Source organism: Mytilus trossulus, unplaced genomic scaffold, assembly GCF_036588685.1.
Source record: "Mytilus trossulus isolate FHL-02 unplaced genomic scaffold, PNRI_Mtr1.1.1.hap1 h1tg000158l__unscaffolded, whole genome shotgun sequence".
Taxonomy (NCBI): domain Eukaryota; kingdom Metazoa; phylum Mollusca; class Bivalvia; order Mytilida; family Mytilidae; genus Mytilus; species Mytilus trossulus.
In genome coordinates, this window is record NW_026963304.1 from 680,848 (window position 1) to 697,612 (window position 16,765).

Genomic DNA, 16,765 nt, shown 5'->3' on the forward strand with positions numbered 1-16,765 from the left:
AAATTTATCATTGCACGGGTAGTTTAATCTATTTATATATCTATGTTTATGTTAACATCGCTTATATGGTCATACAAGGTCAACTCGAAAGTTATTTAGATGGCGTGATAAAATTCTTACGAAACAAAGCTTCATCTTATTGAGACCATGTCTTGTAAATTGTTTATTTTATACTCTTGATAGTTTGAAATATGTTTTACATTTTAATAAACAATATATTAGAATTTGAGGCAAAACGGTGAACATGAATTTGGCAGCTAGTGCCCCTTTAAAATTGTGCTATCTGTGGACAAAACTGCTTTCATCTTCTAAAGTTAAAATTTCAGCTTTGTTATTTAAAAATATTTTTTTTAGCTTTCATATTTTTTGATTAATTGTCATTTATCATTTTAATGATTGGAGACAACATCACATCGTTTAAGTCATTTGAAAATTTCATTTTCTTGAACTTCACATATTCTTGTAATAGCTCCAGGGCCCTTTTCTTCATTGCCATGTCTTGTTTCAACAGATCTAGTTTTTCTTCCTTTTGTCTTCTATAAATCTCTTGGTTTTCCTGTTTTAGGGCAAATTTATTTTTTTCCAATTCAAGTTTTTCTTTTTGTACTTTAAGGTTTTCTTTTTCTACTTCTAATAACAATTCTGTAAATAAACATTGTTTAAATACTTACATAACAAAAGGACACATCCAACACCAAATATCTATAGGTATCACTTACATTAAAATTGTACAAGAACTTGGTAAAAATAAATTCATCTAGCACGCATGTAGATCTTTTAGCTATTTACACTAGTGATAAATGAATTAACTTAAAGTGATACTGGTTAATTTTCTGTAAGATTACTTTAATATAGTCTTTATATTAGTTCAATTGAGATCTGAAGTTGGCATGAAAGTCAATGGTTTTAGTATAAATTGGTATTATATTGATAATTGTCAATTTGCTTAGTTTCGTCTGCTACTTTCTTTTAATATCACACTCAGACTTCTTTTGAACGGATTTTGAGTGTGTTCAAAGCTATAATATTTTATTTCATGCTGATTAAAGACACAGAGAGTAGTTTAAATATCACAAAACAAATATAACCGAGAAGTATCTATGCACCCATTTCAAGTCCGGAAACCATGGACTTAATTTTGTTTTTTATGTGTATAAATTTTATTTCATATGGATGTTTTAGAATCGGTGTGGCATCCATTTCTTGTATTACTATGTATAACATGTCACAATAATTTAATTCAACACTTCTTCTGATTGGCTGAGCTTTTTTGTTTATCAGCTCAAAGACATAACTTTATCATGTGGTTAAGATGGTCATCATCGTTTTTTTCATGATTTACTTCAGTTTAAATTAGAATTAAGAATAAAATTATAAGAAATCAATGTATAAATACTTTTTCTGTCTATTCTGAATAACATAAAAAATGTGGCACACACTTTAAAATAAATTGCTCCCAGGTTATTCTGTGTGCACCACATATTACAGTCATTCCTTAATTATTGTTCTAATTTACAAACCTGAAGTAGAAGGAACAGGATAATTTTTGGTTTCTTTCCTGACAGGAGATAGTATTATTCTCTTGTCAGTGTAATTTTTTTCTGTGAATTATATTATCATTAGGTATAATTAACATTATGAGTAGGCATAATACACAAAATATTAATCATCATTAACACTTTAAAAAACAAATATCAAATTAATATCTAAAAACATGCTTAACATGATTAAAAAGTGTGGAAAACTGATTATCTGCATAAATTGACAGGTTGAAATATATTTATGCGCAGTACATGAATTAAATTCTGCGTAAAAAAGGTTAAAATTAGAAGAAATAATAAATATTGTTAGGATTAAGCTTTACCTTTGTCGGCATAGGACTTATTAAAGTAACAAACCTCTTGTTGGCAATGCTGCAGACAAGTTAGCCTCAGCTGTTTCAGGATTTTCTGAAACAAAATTATATCATAATTTTAAAAAAATGAATCAAATATGAAATGTTCTGATTTTATTCCAAATTTTACATTTTTACATATTAGCAGAAGTGGTCCTACAGAGCATTACCTTACCTGGGTTTACTACGGTATTTGAAATTATGTTAAATAAGGTTAAAATCAGTAAATATATGTAAGAATCTGAACCATAATGGAACTCCTGACTGCAACTTTAAAGTGTAATGGTATCATTGTGACACTAATTGTTGAAAGTAATGCTAAAGTGTGATGGTCCATTTGTAATGTTTAAGTTTATTTTATTTTTAGCTAACATGCAATGGTTCGTTAATAGAACCTGGTGATGAAGGTGTTAGCATTTTAGCCTTTGCATTAATTAAGATTTTTTTATTCAGCCTCACCTCCCCCCCCCCCCCCCCCCCCCACCACCACTATTTTTTAGTTTAAATGTGGTTCAGTTCAGTTTAGAGATATCCATTCACTTTTAACACAAGTAAAAAAACATCATATTAGTAGAATGAGCTATATATATTTGTTCTTCAATAACTGCACTTACTTAGGACACTTGGTTCAGCTTCCTCATGAAACTGTATGAAATTCTTTGGCTTTGCTGAAATGTTAAGTTTGCAAGAAGAATAATATAGCGACAAGAACACTATTCACACTATAACAACACTAAATAAACTGATTTGGGGTAATGAAAATAATATTCTACAATACATGTTGATTCAATACAGAAGGTCAATATCCTTAGGGACGACATTTATAAATCAACGAATGATAAAAAAATCAATTGGTCAGAGTACACGGTTATCGTCCTTTGATTTATCAAAGTAAAAACCCCGTCATTTCTGTAAAAATTAGCGAAGCAGACCTAAAATTAAACTTGATCTGTAACTCATTATGGTTAACTCACATACCAAAATTTAGCTGCAGGCGTTTAGAAAAAAACTCGGTATAATGATTTGTTGCGAAATGACAGAATTTAGGAAATACGGAATTTCTGAATTATGAAATTTCTGTCAAGGGTAAAACTATATATGGCAGCAACAATTTCGTTGCGGGGCCATACAATGTTACAGATAAGCCTGATAGGTGATACTATTTACTTTGTTGCATGAACTATAATAATATTCTTAAAACAAGAATACTTGTATAGTTATTAAATAATCTTCCTACCTAGAGAATCCTAGCCTGATTCCAACCCTGAAATGGCAGCATCTGATGTTACACTTATAATCTGAAAAGAAATAAGAAAGATACTGTATAATTGTGTTATTTTTCCTGTCAAAATAATGTGTGAAACATTCATTGGGTTTCAGGACCAGAGGTCAGTGGTGTAGCAAGACTATTTTAAGTGTACGCCCCAACCTTGGCGAGAGGTTCGATAGCCCCAATCGGACCCAGGTTATAACACTGTCTAGTAGTGGGTTCAAGGGGGAGGTGTCATTAAAAACTTATCAATAGCAAGTTAAAATACCTATTAGGCTATTTTTTTCATCTTTTATGTTTAATGCATTCATGGTGTTGATTTGAAATCTAATGGTCAAATTTCAAATGGTCAATCATTTCAATGGTGTTACAGAAAATATCCAAACCAGTTACTTTAAAACATTTTTCTAAAAGGAAGCGTGGGGTATAGCAATTACTCAGATGTTTTTTGTCAAAATTGAAAGTGGTCGCATACGTGTTCACCCGTGTTATATAATATCATCAAATACAACTTACGTTTCAATATTATGAATGAACACGAATGCAGCCACTTTTATTTAAGACTGAAACTGTTTAAAATTTAACTAAAATTCAAACATTCTGAAGATTTCAGTAATTTAGCATGACTTAATGATGATGCTAGTACCCGATATATGTGCATTGTACTGCCAAAAACAGCCCATATTTATGTAGCTGATGCCTTCTACTTTCAGTTAATAGATAAAAGATTACATTTTCACTTTTTTGTAAAACTGCTATATTTTGGGCCCAAAAAGGGTTTTTACTGAACCTACTCCTTTCAGGAAGGTTTGACAAAATTATTGATATAAGAAATATCCTTTACCACATATTTAACCTTCATGTTGACGTCTCCTGTAAGATGAAATCTAGGTTCTCTATTTCTTGTTTTCGCGTCAAAAATGTAGACTCGGATAAAATTCAAAGCACATAGCGAATCTCAGCTGATTATGAATTGCTTTAAACGAAAGGAAAGTTAGAGGAATTCCCATACGACTGACAAAAAATGAACGAATATCTTATATCTTATACGGTACCATTTGATTGAAAGAAAATGTTGTGCCTTTTATTTGCAATTACAAGCTATTGAAGAGAGATTTAAAAGACTGATGTGCTTTAAACCAGATTTTATTAATTCATTGAGATTGAAATATTTTTTTTCCAAAATTCAAGTGTATGCCCAGGCGTTTTGACATAAATGTAGCTACGCGCCTGGAGGTACATACATGTGAGCCTATTTGTGTAGCCCTAACACATCATACATATTCCTGTCCTTAGTCAAAAAGAAGTCTTTAAAATTTGTATTGTATATAATTCCACAATTTATCTATATGATGCAGTAAAGGTTTAATGGCTTAAGGAATTTGCACCATAAAAAATTAGAAAGCCTTAAAAACTAAGGAAAAATTGATTAATCACCTTTAATTCATTAGAGTCAATCTCTGGAGGGGCTGGTCCACCTCCAGTCATCAAACTATCTCTCCTCCTTTTGTTCTCCTTCTTTCGAGCATCACTTTGCAAATCAAGCCACTTTTGCTTAACTTGAGTGACACTTCTGGATTGTATATTGCAGGAATTGATACTGGAAAAAAATGTGTAATGTTTAAAAACATACATGTAATTCTTATATTTATAGATTATCGTTGATCATCTACAAAAGATTGATTTTGTCTCTTCAGTCGATACGGCAAAAGTAAAAAAAGCAATCAAGAAGAGATGACCAATGAAGTCTGTTTATCATATTTATCGCTATTTGACGTATGAAAAATTTGTCAATTAAAGGCCACATGCCCCTTAGTTTCTATTTTTAGCCGTAGCAGCCATCTTGGTTGGTTTGCCCGGTCACAAAACACAATTTTTAAACTAGATAGCCTAATAATGATTCTGGCTATGTTTGGTAAAATTTGGCCCAGTAGTTTCAGAGGAGAAGATTTTTGTAAAAGTTAACTAAGATTTACGAAAAATGGTAAAAAATTGACTATAAAGGGCAATAACTCCTAAAGGGGTCAACTGACCATTTTGGTCCTGTTCACTTATTTGTAAATCTTACTTTGCTGAACATTTTTGCTATTTACAGTTTATCTCTATCCATAATAATATTAAAGATAATATCCAAAAACAGCAAAATGTCCTTAAAATTACCAATTCAGGGGCAGCAACCCAACAACGGGTTGTTCCATTCATCTTAAAATTTCAGGGCAGATAGATCTTGACCTGATAAACAATTTTACTTAGTCAGATTTGCTCTAAATGCTTTGGTTTATGAGTTACATAAATGATGGTTGTGGCCAAGTTTGGTTTAATTTGGCCAAGTAGTTTCAAAGGAGAAGATTTTTGTAAAAGATCATGGAGATTTACGAAAAATGGTTAAAAAATGACTATAAAGGGCAATAACTCCTAAAGGGATCAACTGACCATTTTGGTCATGTTGACTTATCTGTAAATCTTACTTTGCTGAACATTATTGCTGTTAACAGTTTATCTTCATCTATAATAAAATTCAAGATACTAACCAAAAACAGTAAAATTCCTTAAAATTATCAATTCAGGGGCAGCAACCCAATAATGGGTTGTCTGATTCATCTGAAATTTCATTTCATCTGATGATTTCAGGGCAGATAGATCTTGACCTGATAAACAATTTTATCCCATGTCAGATTTGCTCTAAATGCTTTGGTTTTTGAGTTATAAGCCAAAAACTGCATTTTACCCCTATGTTCTATTTTTAGCCGTGGCGGCCATCTTGGTTGGTTGGCCAGGTAAAAAAACACAAATTTTAAACTAGATACATCAATAATGATTGTGGCCATGTTTGTTTTGTAAAAGTTAACGACGACGGACGACAGACGACGGACGACGACGGACGACGACAGACGACGGACGACGGACGCCAAGTGATGAGAAAAGCTCACTTGGCCTTTAAGGCCAGGTGAGCTAATGAAATATACCAGTACAACTGAGTACAAGTGAATATGTTCCAACAGTGGCTAGTAAAGAATTTCCCTTTGGAATGATAATTACAATGTATATCTGTTAGACAAGTTAAACATATACTTTTTTTATCATTTAAAAAGTAATCTTTAAAATGAAAAGATTTGACAGGTTGGGAACAAACCCTCTATATGGTGACAATACCTGTATAGAAGGATAATCTATTTTTGTTTAGACTGGATTTAAATCAAAATAGGGCAGAATGGCATTCTCTTCTTATTATGGCAGTAACCTGGAACAGTTGATGCACCAATTGATGTACTTAATTTAATATGTACATGCCCAGTTTGATGCTTATCTTACTAAATATAAAATCTATTGTTTACCATGATTGAAAGCTGTGATGATCAGGTAAATTCTACTCACTTATGCCTCACTGAACAGAATTTCTATTGTTAGATTTAACATGAAATTTAAAGTTCAACTATTTCTTTTGTTTTTGATCAGGTGTTCAGATATGGCATGTCAGTTAACTGCTAGTAGTCTGTTGTTATTTATGTATAATTGTCATTTTGTTTATTTTCGTTGGTTACATCTTCTGACATCAGACTCGGACTTATCTTGAATTGCATTTTAAATGTAGGTATTGTTATGCGTTTACTTCTCTACATTGGCTAGAGGTATAGGGGGAGGGTTGAGATGAAGATTATATACCTTTCTGTAATTGAGTTCCAACATTTAGTTTTGTCGGAACTGGATAGGCCAGGAGAAAATTTCCCCTTAATTATGTCTATACTCCCGGTAACAAGAGTTACCAGAGTTGAAACCTCTTCTTTTGACCACCGGATAGCCTTCCCTGTGCCAGCAATAGAGTCCATCTTAAAGTTATGATGTCGTCTGCTTGGAAACCTTTCATGAAGCACATTTCGCGGATTTTTTTTTTTACTGAATGTTTATATTACAATACCGATACTCAACATACTTACCTGAAACCGTTCCATTCTTATATAACCTGCTTGTCTTACTTGAAAGAACTGTATACATAAACCAAAAACATATCATATGACATATGATTGTCGATAAAATGATATTATTAATTCAACACAGGTGGCCCGAGACCACAATCAATTCCTCTATCATTTCTTTATAGCCTTTTGTCGCATTAAACAAAATCACCTATTCTTTTTGTCTAATTTTTTGTGTGTGTAATGTACAGTACAAGTCCAAAAATATATGCAATTTTCAGAAAAATTGCATGTTTACATCATACAAATTTGGCCAATACACATCCATACCCCTATAGGCAAGTCAAGAGATGTTCCGAAAAGTGGAAATATTACCTTTTTGCACCTGGCCTAATCACTCTTTCCTTATCAAAATCAGTTAAAATGAAACATCCAAAAGTTTATTTCAGCTCTCTTCTTTGATATCCACCCCAGAAAAGCTAAGAAATGAATGAGAAAGAGAAAGAAAAAAAATAAAGAAAAAATACACTTTATTTAAAGGGAACTATATCGAAAAGCGGGTTCATTAATTGTGGTCTTGGGCCAGGTGCGCGTCTGATCAATTTACCGACCTTCACATAAAAGAGCTGTATAAACCGTGGTCGGTAATCGGAAGTCGTACGATAATTTTTCCGACACGTTTGCGAAACACTCGTAAATTTGGTCGGTAACATATTCTACGACCAGTCGTAAATCGTACGATTTACGATGTTTTGTGAAACAATGGTCCGACGGTATAATGGTAATTCTACGAAATACTATAAATGACGCCTGACGTCCCAATTAATGGGGTCCCATGCTTTGGAGTTGAAATATCTATATTTATATATTAAACTATTAGACTGTGTTACAAAATAATATTTAAAGGTATGGATGGGGTTTCAGAATAGAGAAAAGGTGCATGCAAAACAAAGGGAAAAAGAACAGACAAAAAGGGTATACAAAAAAGTATAGAGGTATAGAGAATATTGGCAAATGATGGATGCAGCAGCATGCAAAACAAAGGGGAAAAAAGAATAGACAAAAATGGTATAAAAAAATAAAGAATAACAATGAATAATCGGGGGTACTGAAATATAAAACAATAGAAAATAGTGGCTAAAATGAATAAAGAATAGAGAAAAATGGTCTTTAAAATTAAAGAATAAAGAAATGAAAGACCCCCCTTCCAGACCCTCGATCTTATACTGAGGGGATGGACAGGGGTACCTTGTTCCCACTTCCCTCCCCCTAACACCCGCTTTTCTACCTCCAACTCCAAATTCCCTCCCCCGGCCCTTACTCCCAGACGATAATCGATCAAAGAACTTTTCCAGCATATCCCTATTTTTTACCCCTCTTCTCCCGATTCCCTCCCCTCTCCCTAGGTCCCATGCAGCCCCACCCCAGGAAGGGGGTGAATGATGGTTATACAATCATATACATATATTTGTTTATAATATTACAACCTAGCTAAATTATATACATAGTTATACATTTTACAATACAAATATCAGCCAGCCTCCATAGGCTTATAAAGCACTTTGTCCCAAAAATACTGAACATCAATTATACTAAAAACAAATATGTATCTGTCATTTGTGCAAAAAATTGCTACAGATACGTTTTATGTACGAATGTTGAAAATAACAATAATGAATTTGGTAACTACTTTTATCCCTGTAATGAGTATTGCTGCTCTACTTCAAGTAAAAGTTTTAAGTTTGTCCATATCGGATAGATTTGTAAGATCATAGTTATATATATTTGGTTTGATAGTCTGTTAACATGGTAAATCGTTGTGTTGCATATTTTGAGCATGCAGTGAGTACAAAATGAGTCGCATCATTGACCCCGCCTGACTTGCATATCTTACATAAGCGTCTTTCTGCAGGAATTCCTCGATAGCGTCCACGTTCGATTTCTAGCGGAAACACTCCGCATCTTAGTTAAGCAATCACCGATCTTTCTTGTTGAGAAATGTTCATTTTCACATACGATTGACCGTTAGTACTATTGGGGGTTAATAGATTTAAAAGTCCACAATCGTTCATGAGTGATTGTACGTGGTTACTCCACATATCACGATGGTTGACCGAAAAGCGGCAATCCCATAAAAAGGTTCTTAGCAGTATTCTCTTCCTGTTCATGCTTACTAGATAATTTTATGTTTTTGAAGTACTTTAACGTAATTTGTACGACTTTGCCCCCCTCTCCCCACCCCACCCCCAGCAGAGCTATAGAAAACAGTACGTTAACGGGTTTTACACGGACACTTTTTAGTTACTGCCCTCTTTTGGCTCCCCTCTTTTTATGAATAGAATCACCCGTGCATGATGAGTAATTTACGGGCACTTTCAATTTCAATAATATTTGAACTTTTTGTTTCACCGACATATTTCCTTTCTTTTTTATTAAAATATTTACTCAGTTTAGCATCAATAAAAATACACTAAGAGGTTGACCATTTAACTTTAAAAGAGGAGTTATGTTTTTTTCCTAAAATATATTTTGATTCCCAATTTTATGAGAAAAAATATAATGTGGTCAAGAAGAGGACAAGATAATGTTCTGATTCCTGATTTTTCGAATACCGTATATACATAATAGTGCTAATGTCGCAAAAAAAATATTTGGGTGATAGTGTTGAAAAAACTAAATCATTTTCTTACTCATGTATTGTATAACATTTCAAATAAATGTCCATTGTTATCTCCCTTTGACCATTAACTTGTAAATTAAACAAAAATCATATAGTTTGACGTACGTTATACGCCTAAACTTGGTCATTGTAAATTTGTGTTTGTCTCCCTTATATTTGAACAAACGGAAAGTCAAACTTAGTTCGCAGGGGACACAGGTATAATATAAATGATATAACAATTAACAAGAGTTTCTTTTCAACTAATTTGTCAATATGGAGTGCCGCGTTCAAAGAGTATACGGGAATAATTACGAGTTTTCTGAACGTATTGCTTCCAAAAACTATAACGTTGATAAAATTTTAATGACACAAGATCAGTAATTAAGGTTAATATATACCTGAAGTTCAGTGGTTGTCGTTGGTTCATGTTTGTCATATTTGTTTTTCGTAAATTGTTCCAAATTGTTATAAATTAGGCTTTTTAGTTTCTCAATTTAATTGTTTCATATTTTTCATGTCCGGCCTTTTATAGCCGACTATACAGAGAGCGTTTTCTCATTGTTGAAGGCCGTGCGGTTGTCTATAATTGCTTACATCCACTTCTTTTGAACTTTGGTGGATAGTTGTCTCATTGGCAATCATACCACATCTCCTTATTTTTATACTGTAGATTGTAATGTTTTTTTTTTAATATTTAGGCATATTAAAATACCCCGATTGTTTGATCATAAGATCGTTTTCGGGGTGATTGTTTGATTATTAGATCGTTTTCGGGGTGATTGTTTGATTATTAGATCGTTTTCGGGATGATTGTTTGATTATTAGATCGTTTTCGGGGTGATTGTTTGATTATTAGATCGTTTTCGGGGTGATAGTTTGATTGTTAGGTCGTTTTCGGGGTGATTGTTTGATTATTAGATCGTTTTCGGGGGATTGTTTGATTATTAGATCGTTTTCGGGATGATTGTTTGATTATTAGATCGTTTTCGGGGTGATTCTTTGATTATTAGGTCGTTTTCGGGATAATTGTTTGATTATTAGGTCGTTTTCGGGATGATTGTTTGATTATTAGATCGTTTTCGAGGTGATTGTTTGATTATTAGATCGTTTTCGGGGTGATTGTTTGATTATTAGGTCGTTTTCGGGGTGATTGTTTGATTATTAGATCGTTTTATGGGTGATTGTTTGATAATTAGATCGTGTTCGGGGTGATTGTTTGATTATTAGATCGTTTTCGGGGTGATTGTTTGATTATAAGATTGTTTTCGGGGGGAGGGGGCGGGTGATTGTTTGATAATTAGATCGTTTTCGGGTGATTGTTTGATTATTATATCGTTTTCGAGGTGTGATTGTTTGATTATTAGATTGTTTTCGGGGGGAGGGGGCGGGTGATTGTTTGATTATTAGGTCGTTTTCGGGATGATTGTTTGATTATTAGATCGTTTTCGGGATGATTGTTTGATTATTAGGTCGTTTTCGGGATGATTGTTTGATTATTAGGTCGTTTTCGGGATGATTGTTTGATTATTAGGTCGTTTTCGGGGTGATTGTTTGATTATTAGATCTTTTTCGGGGTGAGTGTTTGATTATTAGGTCGTTTTCGGGATGATTGTTTGATTATTAGGTCGTTTTCGGGATGATTGTTTGATTATTAGATCGTTTTCGAGGTGATTGTTTGATTGTTAGGTCGTTTACGGGGTGATTTTTTTATTATTAGGTCGTTTTCGGGGTGATTGTTTGATTGCCATTAAGGTTTTTTGTATTTGTAAGATTACCAAACATTACAAATCTATGTAACTGAATGCTATATACTCTATTTTGGAATACCGCGTACCATGCATGCGCATACCCAGCATATACAGGCAAATCTTAAGGGGACGTGGGGGAGCGCACTGATTAAAAAAACTGTCCCAAGGCAAAATAAAGCATAGGAGAAAGTAAAACGGTAGACCACGGAATCAGGCATAAAACTCTTTCTTTTGGTTATAAACACGATTTGCAAAACGCTCTTGTTTTCACAAACATGCACTTCAACAATTTGAAATGGGTGAATCTTAGGGGGAGGAGCATACCCAAATTGTCTAGGTGTTTGCGAAAATGACATAGCCTTGTACAACGTGATGTGTGTTACCAAAGACAAGAGTATGAAAGTATGTTTTGCTGAATATCGTGGTCCACATATTTGCTTTCTCTGATAATACATAATGATTGTTCTGTATAACCATTGTTTTCGATTCATGTGCCCCCCCCCCCCCCCCACTCCCCTTAAAATTTGCCTTTACACGGTGATACCGAATACTCTTAAATAATATCCGAAAGACTGCGTACCAAAATGGCTATACGCTCCTTACATTCACCCCCCTCATTTCTTCCTACAATGTGATGTTGAATTCTATATTTGCTAAATAGAATTAAGTACGAAACGTGGGATGTGGTGTCAAAAATACAATAACTCGACTACACACATGGCAACTATATTTCTTCTATGAACAACTATTCGGGGAACGACAATTTAACCTGCAAAAAGAGGGGGGGTATCATATATCCAAATATTTCCCATTTTGCCAGTTTGTCCAGGTCTTCTTGGAGTTTATGGCAGTTGCTGTCTGAGGGAATGGTCAAATAGACCACAGTATCGTCCACAAACAGTATCACTGTGGAGTGTAAGCCTTCTGGTAGTTCGTTAATGTAAAAAAGAAAGAGACTGGGTCCTAATACTGATCCCTGGGGGTAACGCGGATTCTATTTTCACTTTGTCAGATGTTCCGCCTTTAACAACTACTACTTGGGTTCTGTTGGTGAGAAATTTCTTTATCCATTTGTTTATTTTACTTCGAATGCCATCATGGTGTAGTTTATGGATGAGTAAACTGTGGGACACCTTGTCATTCTTCCGTAAATTCTAACAGTTGTCAGCTTATGCCACAGTAATCCACAGAACCGAAAGCCTTCAATAAATCTACAAAGACGAGAAAAGTGTCGAGTTTTAGTGTTTTTCTGTTTCGAAGAATCGTACACAATGTGTAAATGTGGACGGAATTTTACAAAAACCGTTTTGCTCCTCGCAGAGAATGTTTAATTTCTTGCTCCAGATAGTTCACTAGTCTCTTGTTCAGAATTGAGTGGAATAATTTAGCTGCCGTTGACATCAAGTTGATACTCATATACCCATACGGATCACGGTAGTCTTTGCCAGTTTTCAATATTTGACAAACTATGCTTTCACACCCTGATTTTGGTACCATTCCACGAAAAAAAACACAAATTAGATAATACGATGACTAAATTTTCATTTCGTAGAATCTCGTTCGGGAGGTTTTCAACACCAACAAATTTTCCTAGTTCATGGTAAAGTGAAGATATGTAGTGAAAACACTAATAAAAGTACTTACGTACTGTGGACTCATAAATTGAGGTTTGTACGCAATGAATGTATTCCCATAGCGCCATTTCAAATCAATTTAACATACAACTCCTTTCGAATAGTGTCCTGATTTATTGCTACATTAAGAGGGATATGATTACACGATATTGGAATTTTTTTTTTTCTTTTCATTTTTACGTTTTCTTGTGCAAATTAACAAATATCAATGGTTTTCGTATTTAGGGATGCCTTAGGATTAAAGAAAATGGGTTCTCAACAAAAAAATGTAATTCTCAAATGCTATAACATAATTATATGACAAAGGAGTAGGTCCAGTAAGACCCCTTTTTGGCCCCAAAATACAGCAGTTTTACAAAATTGTTAAAATGTAAACTTTTAGTTATTTATTGGACAGTAGAATGCTTCTGCTACATAAATATGGGCCGTTTTTGACAATATAATGCACATGTATCGGGTACTAGCACCATTAAGTCATGCTAAATTACTGAAATCTTCACAATTCTAGCAATTTAGTTAAATTTTAGACGATTTCCGTGTAAAACGAAAGTGGCCACATTCGTGTTCATCCTAAATATTGAAATGTATAAGTTGTATTTGATGATAATACATAACATATATGGGTCATTTTCAAAAAATGTCGAATTTTGAAATTGAAAAATTTATTAAAAGTTACTTATTCAAACAACCCTCTACATAAGCAAATCAAAACAAACTTTACTTTAAGAACAACATATTAAAAGATGCAATCTTAATGATGTCATACAAGAATGTCTTGAAACATTTTTTGTTCGGTGGTACAGTATTTTGTCTATCCTGTTACCATTTTCAAAAGAAATTTTGGGTTATTAAGAAAAGGTTTAGATAAAATGTTAAGCTTGTTTTACGTTACCAATTAGATTGTTTTCAAGAGAATAAACTTCTATATATATATATATATTCATTCTGTAAAATAATAGATTATTTGCCAATTTTCTAGGTTGTACTGAAAAATGGCTCTAAAAATTGGTTTTCAAAGGTTGTAAAAATTACCACCAGTAATGCAAGTCTTAGATAGCAATTTATATTGTTCGGCCTTTTTTCACCCTTTCAAATAAACCCAACATCAAGTAAATCCCTCATAAGTTAATTTACTTTTCTCTTTATTTCGTTGGTAACAGGAACGTACGTTTCTGATATATCACTATATAAAAGTCTATCCTGTTACCTTTTTGTCTATAATGTTACCGATATCAGTATTGCACCTGCAAATGCTTAATTGGGAAGATAAAGACGTTATAACCTTAAGATGAGTTCAAACAATGAAATATTTCATTCGTTTTCCACCTACATGTTAAGATAAAAAATTTAACGACGTTTTTGTCTATAATTGTCTATCCTGTTACTGTAACCATAGCAACCATAGTAACAGGATAGACATAACAGGATAGACAAATTTCTTCGTTCTTGATTGCTGTTGTGAAATAACTACTCTCTTTGGTGAAGTGATTATGGTTTTCTATTGTGAATTTGGTTTCCAACACGTTATTGCACTTTTTACAACCATACTGTCAGTGTAATTAATCAAAATGGTTGGTAACAGCATAGACATGAAAAAAAGTACGCTCTATTTTTTTCACTAAATGTCTTGAAATTTCTTTTCTCTACACTTTCGTTCAAGAAACGATGCGTTTTAAATGTAAAGATTACTTTGCATTTTTGAAATCAACACGGACTGATTCAATATTCATAGGGAGAATAATTTAACGACTGATTTAAGTAGCGGTAACAGGATAGACATGAACCTCCTGTACGCTGATTGAATTTAGTTTGTAGATAATCTGTTACATACAATGATAAAGAAGCTACGATTTTTCGTTAGTGTAATAATTAACGTTCTTAAAAAGTCCCTTTTGCAGATATCAAGGCGATTAGAAAATCGGAAAAAAATCATTTGAAATGTGTTTTTCTGACAATGTACACACACAAATACCCCCAAAATCGGACTTAGATGCAGTTTAATCTTATCAAAATAGATGTAAGGTGTGTTTATTATTAATGTTCTGAATCACAAATCTGACAAGCTTTCATTTAAACCATTACAACTGAAATTTCCATAAGAAATAAAAAAAATTAGCATGGGTGTACTGAAAATTCGACATTTTTTGAAAATGACCCATATAAAGGTTGAGGATGAACACGGATGCAGCCACTTTCATTTTTGGACAAAAACCATCTGAAAAGTGACATTTTCGGCAGATTTGGTAGATTTTTCATATTACAGCTTAAATCGGAGCGTTTTTAATGACTTAATAAGTTAAAATATTTCACATAAATTAATTGAATCAAATGAAATAGGCACTAAAGTGTTTGAAAAGTGGTCAAAATCTTTCGTCAGATGAACCTGAAATTTGGGGCCAAAATCGGTCATTATCGGACCTACTCCTTTAGAATTTTTAGTACAAATTATGTTGTATTCTACTTAATTTTTCAATGTTAAGAGATAATGTTACGGCCATGTTCCATATTTCGGAATATTTCTACTATATTGCATTTTTTATAGTATCACCATATGCTCATTTTACAAAAAATCATACTTATTCATTTACTTCTATGAATAGCAGATGCTGCATATGTATTGTGTTGGTTCTAAAAGATTTTGGATGCTCTCTTGATTATATATTATAACTTTTGTAGTCACAATTGTGAGATGGTTTTGTTTAAGTAACACTTCTTATTTCTGTTTATAGCATATTTAAAAGTGTCTACAGATAATGAAGAAAAATATTAAAATGGCATCTTCACCTTTGATAGATGCTGATGTAATTCTTTTAATTTATTGAATACCTCAGCATTTAGATGCTGGTTTCCAACTATTTTTAGATGCTGGCATCCCATCACATTGGAATGATGACATCACATCATTTTTGGAAACTAACATCCCAATATGGGGATTCTGGCATCCCAGCATATCGGGATGCTGATATCCAATCATTTGGCATCCAATTAGTATGGGATGCTGGCATACCAACAAACATATCGGGATGCTGGCATCCCAAAATAAGGAGATTTTGGCATCCAACTATTTTGGGATTTGGGATTCTGGCATCTCAACCATTCATACATACCTTTTTCCATGATATCATACGAATTTAAATGCTGCTTCCTAATCAATTGGATTTTAGTATTAATCCACCAAGATAACACCCAGTACATTTCCTAAGGTTTTGATGTGTGTTGAATGCATATGAAAACAAACAAGTAAACATAAGAAATTACTGATGAATGCCTAGAAGATGATAATTTTTGTTTTTGTTCAAGTCCAGGCAGTGGCCAGTTTAATGCATATTGAGAATGAGAAAGCATATGTCAGAGTGTGAAATGTATACTTGACCAACATCCGGAGTCTGATTTGTAAAGTGCTAGTTCACCATGTGAATGCTGATGTCAACAATTAGATATTGATAAAACTATGTCAATGTACTAAGTTTTCCAATAATTGTCAAATTTTAATGTTATTTTTCTAACTTTGATAACCATTATGTAAGACATATATACATGTTATTGTGATTTGGAGAAATTACATTTATATATGGTGACAGGACTGCAATTGTCCAGTCAGATATGCTTATGTTTTGAATGTTTATTGAATAAAAGATATTTG

General features: G+C 33.2%; 1 long non-coding RNA gene across 1 annotated transcript; it reads right to left on the bottom strand.

Moving 5' to 3' along the window:
• Positions 1-1,898: 1,898 nt before the first annotated feature.
• LOC134700511 (uncharacterized) lies at positions 1,899-2,748 on the bottom strand. The gene is made up of 2 exons (XR_010103906.1): positions 2,509-2,748; positions 1,899-1,949 (listed from the first exon to the last, which is right to left on the bottom strand). It is a non-coding gene; the product is annotated as an uncharacterized LOC134700511 (long non-coding RNA).
• Positions 2,749-16,765: the final 14,017 nt, after the last annotated feature.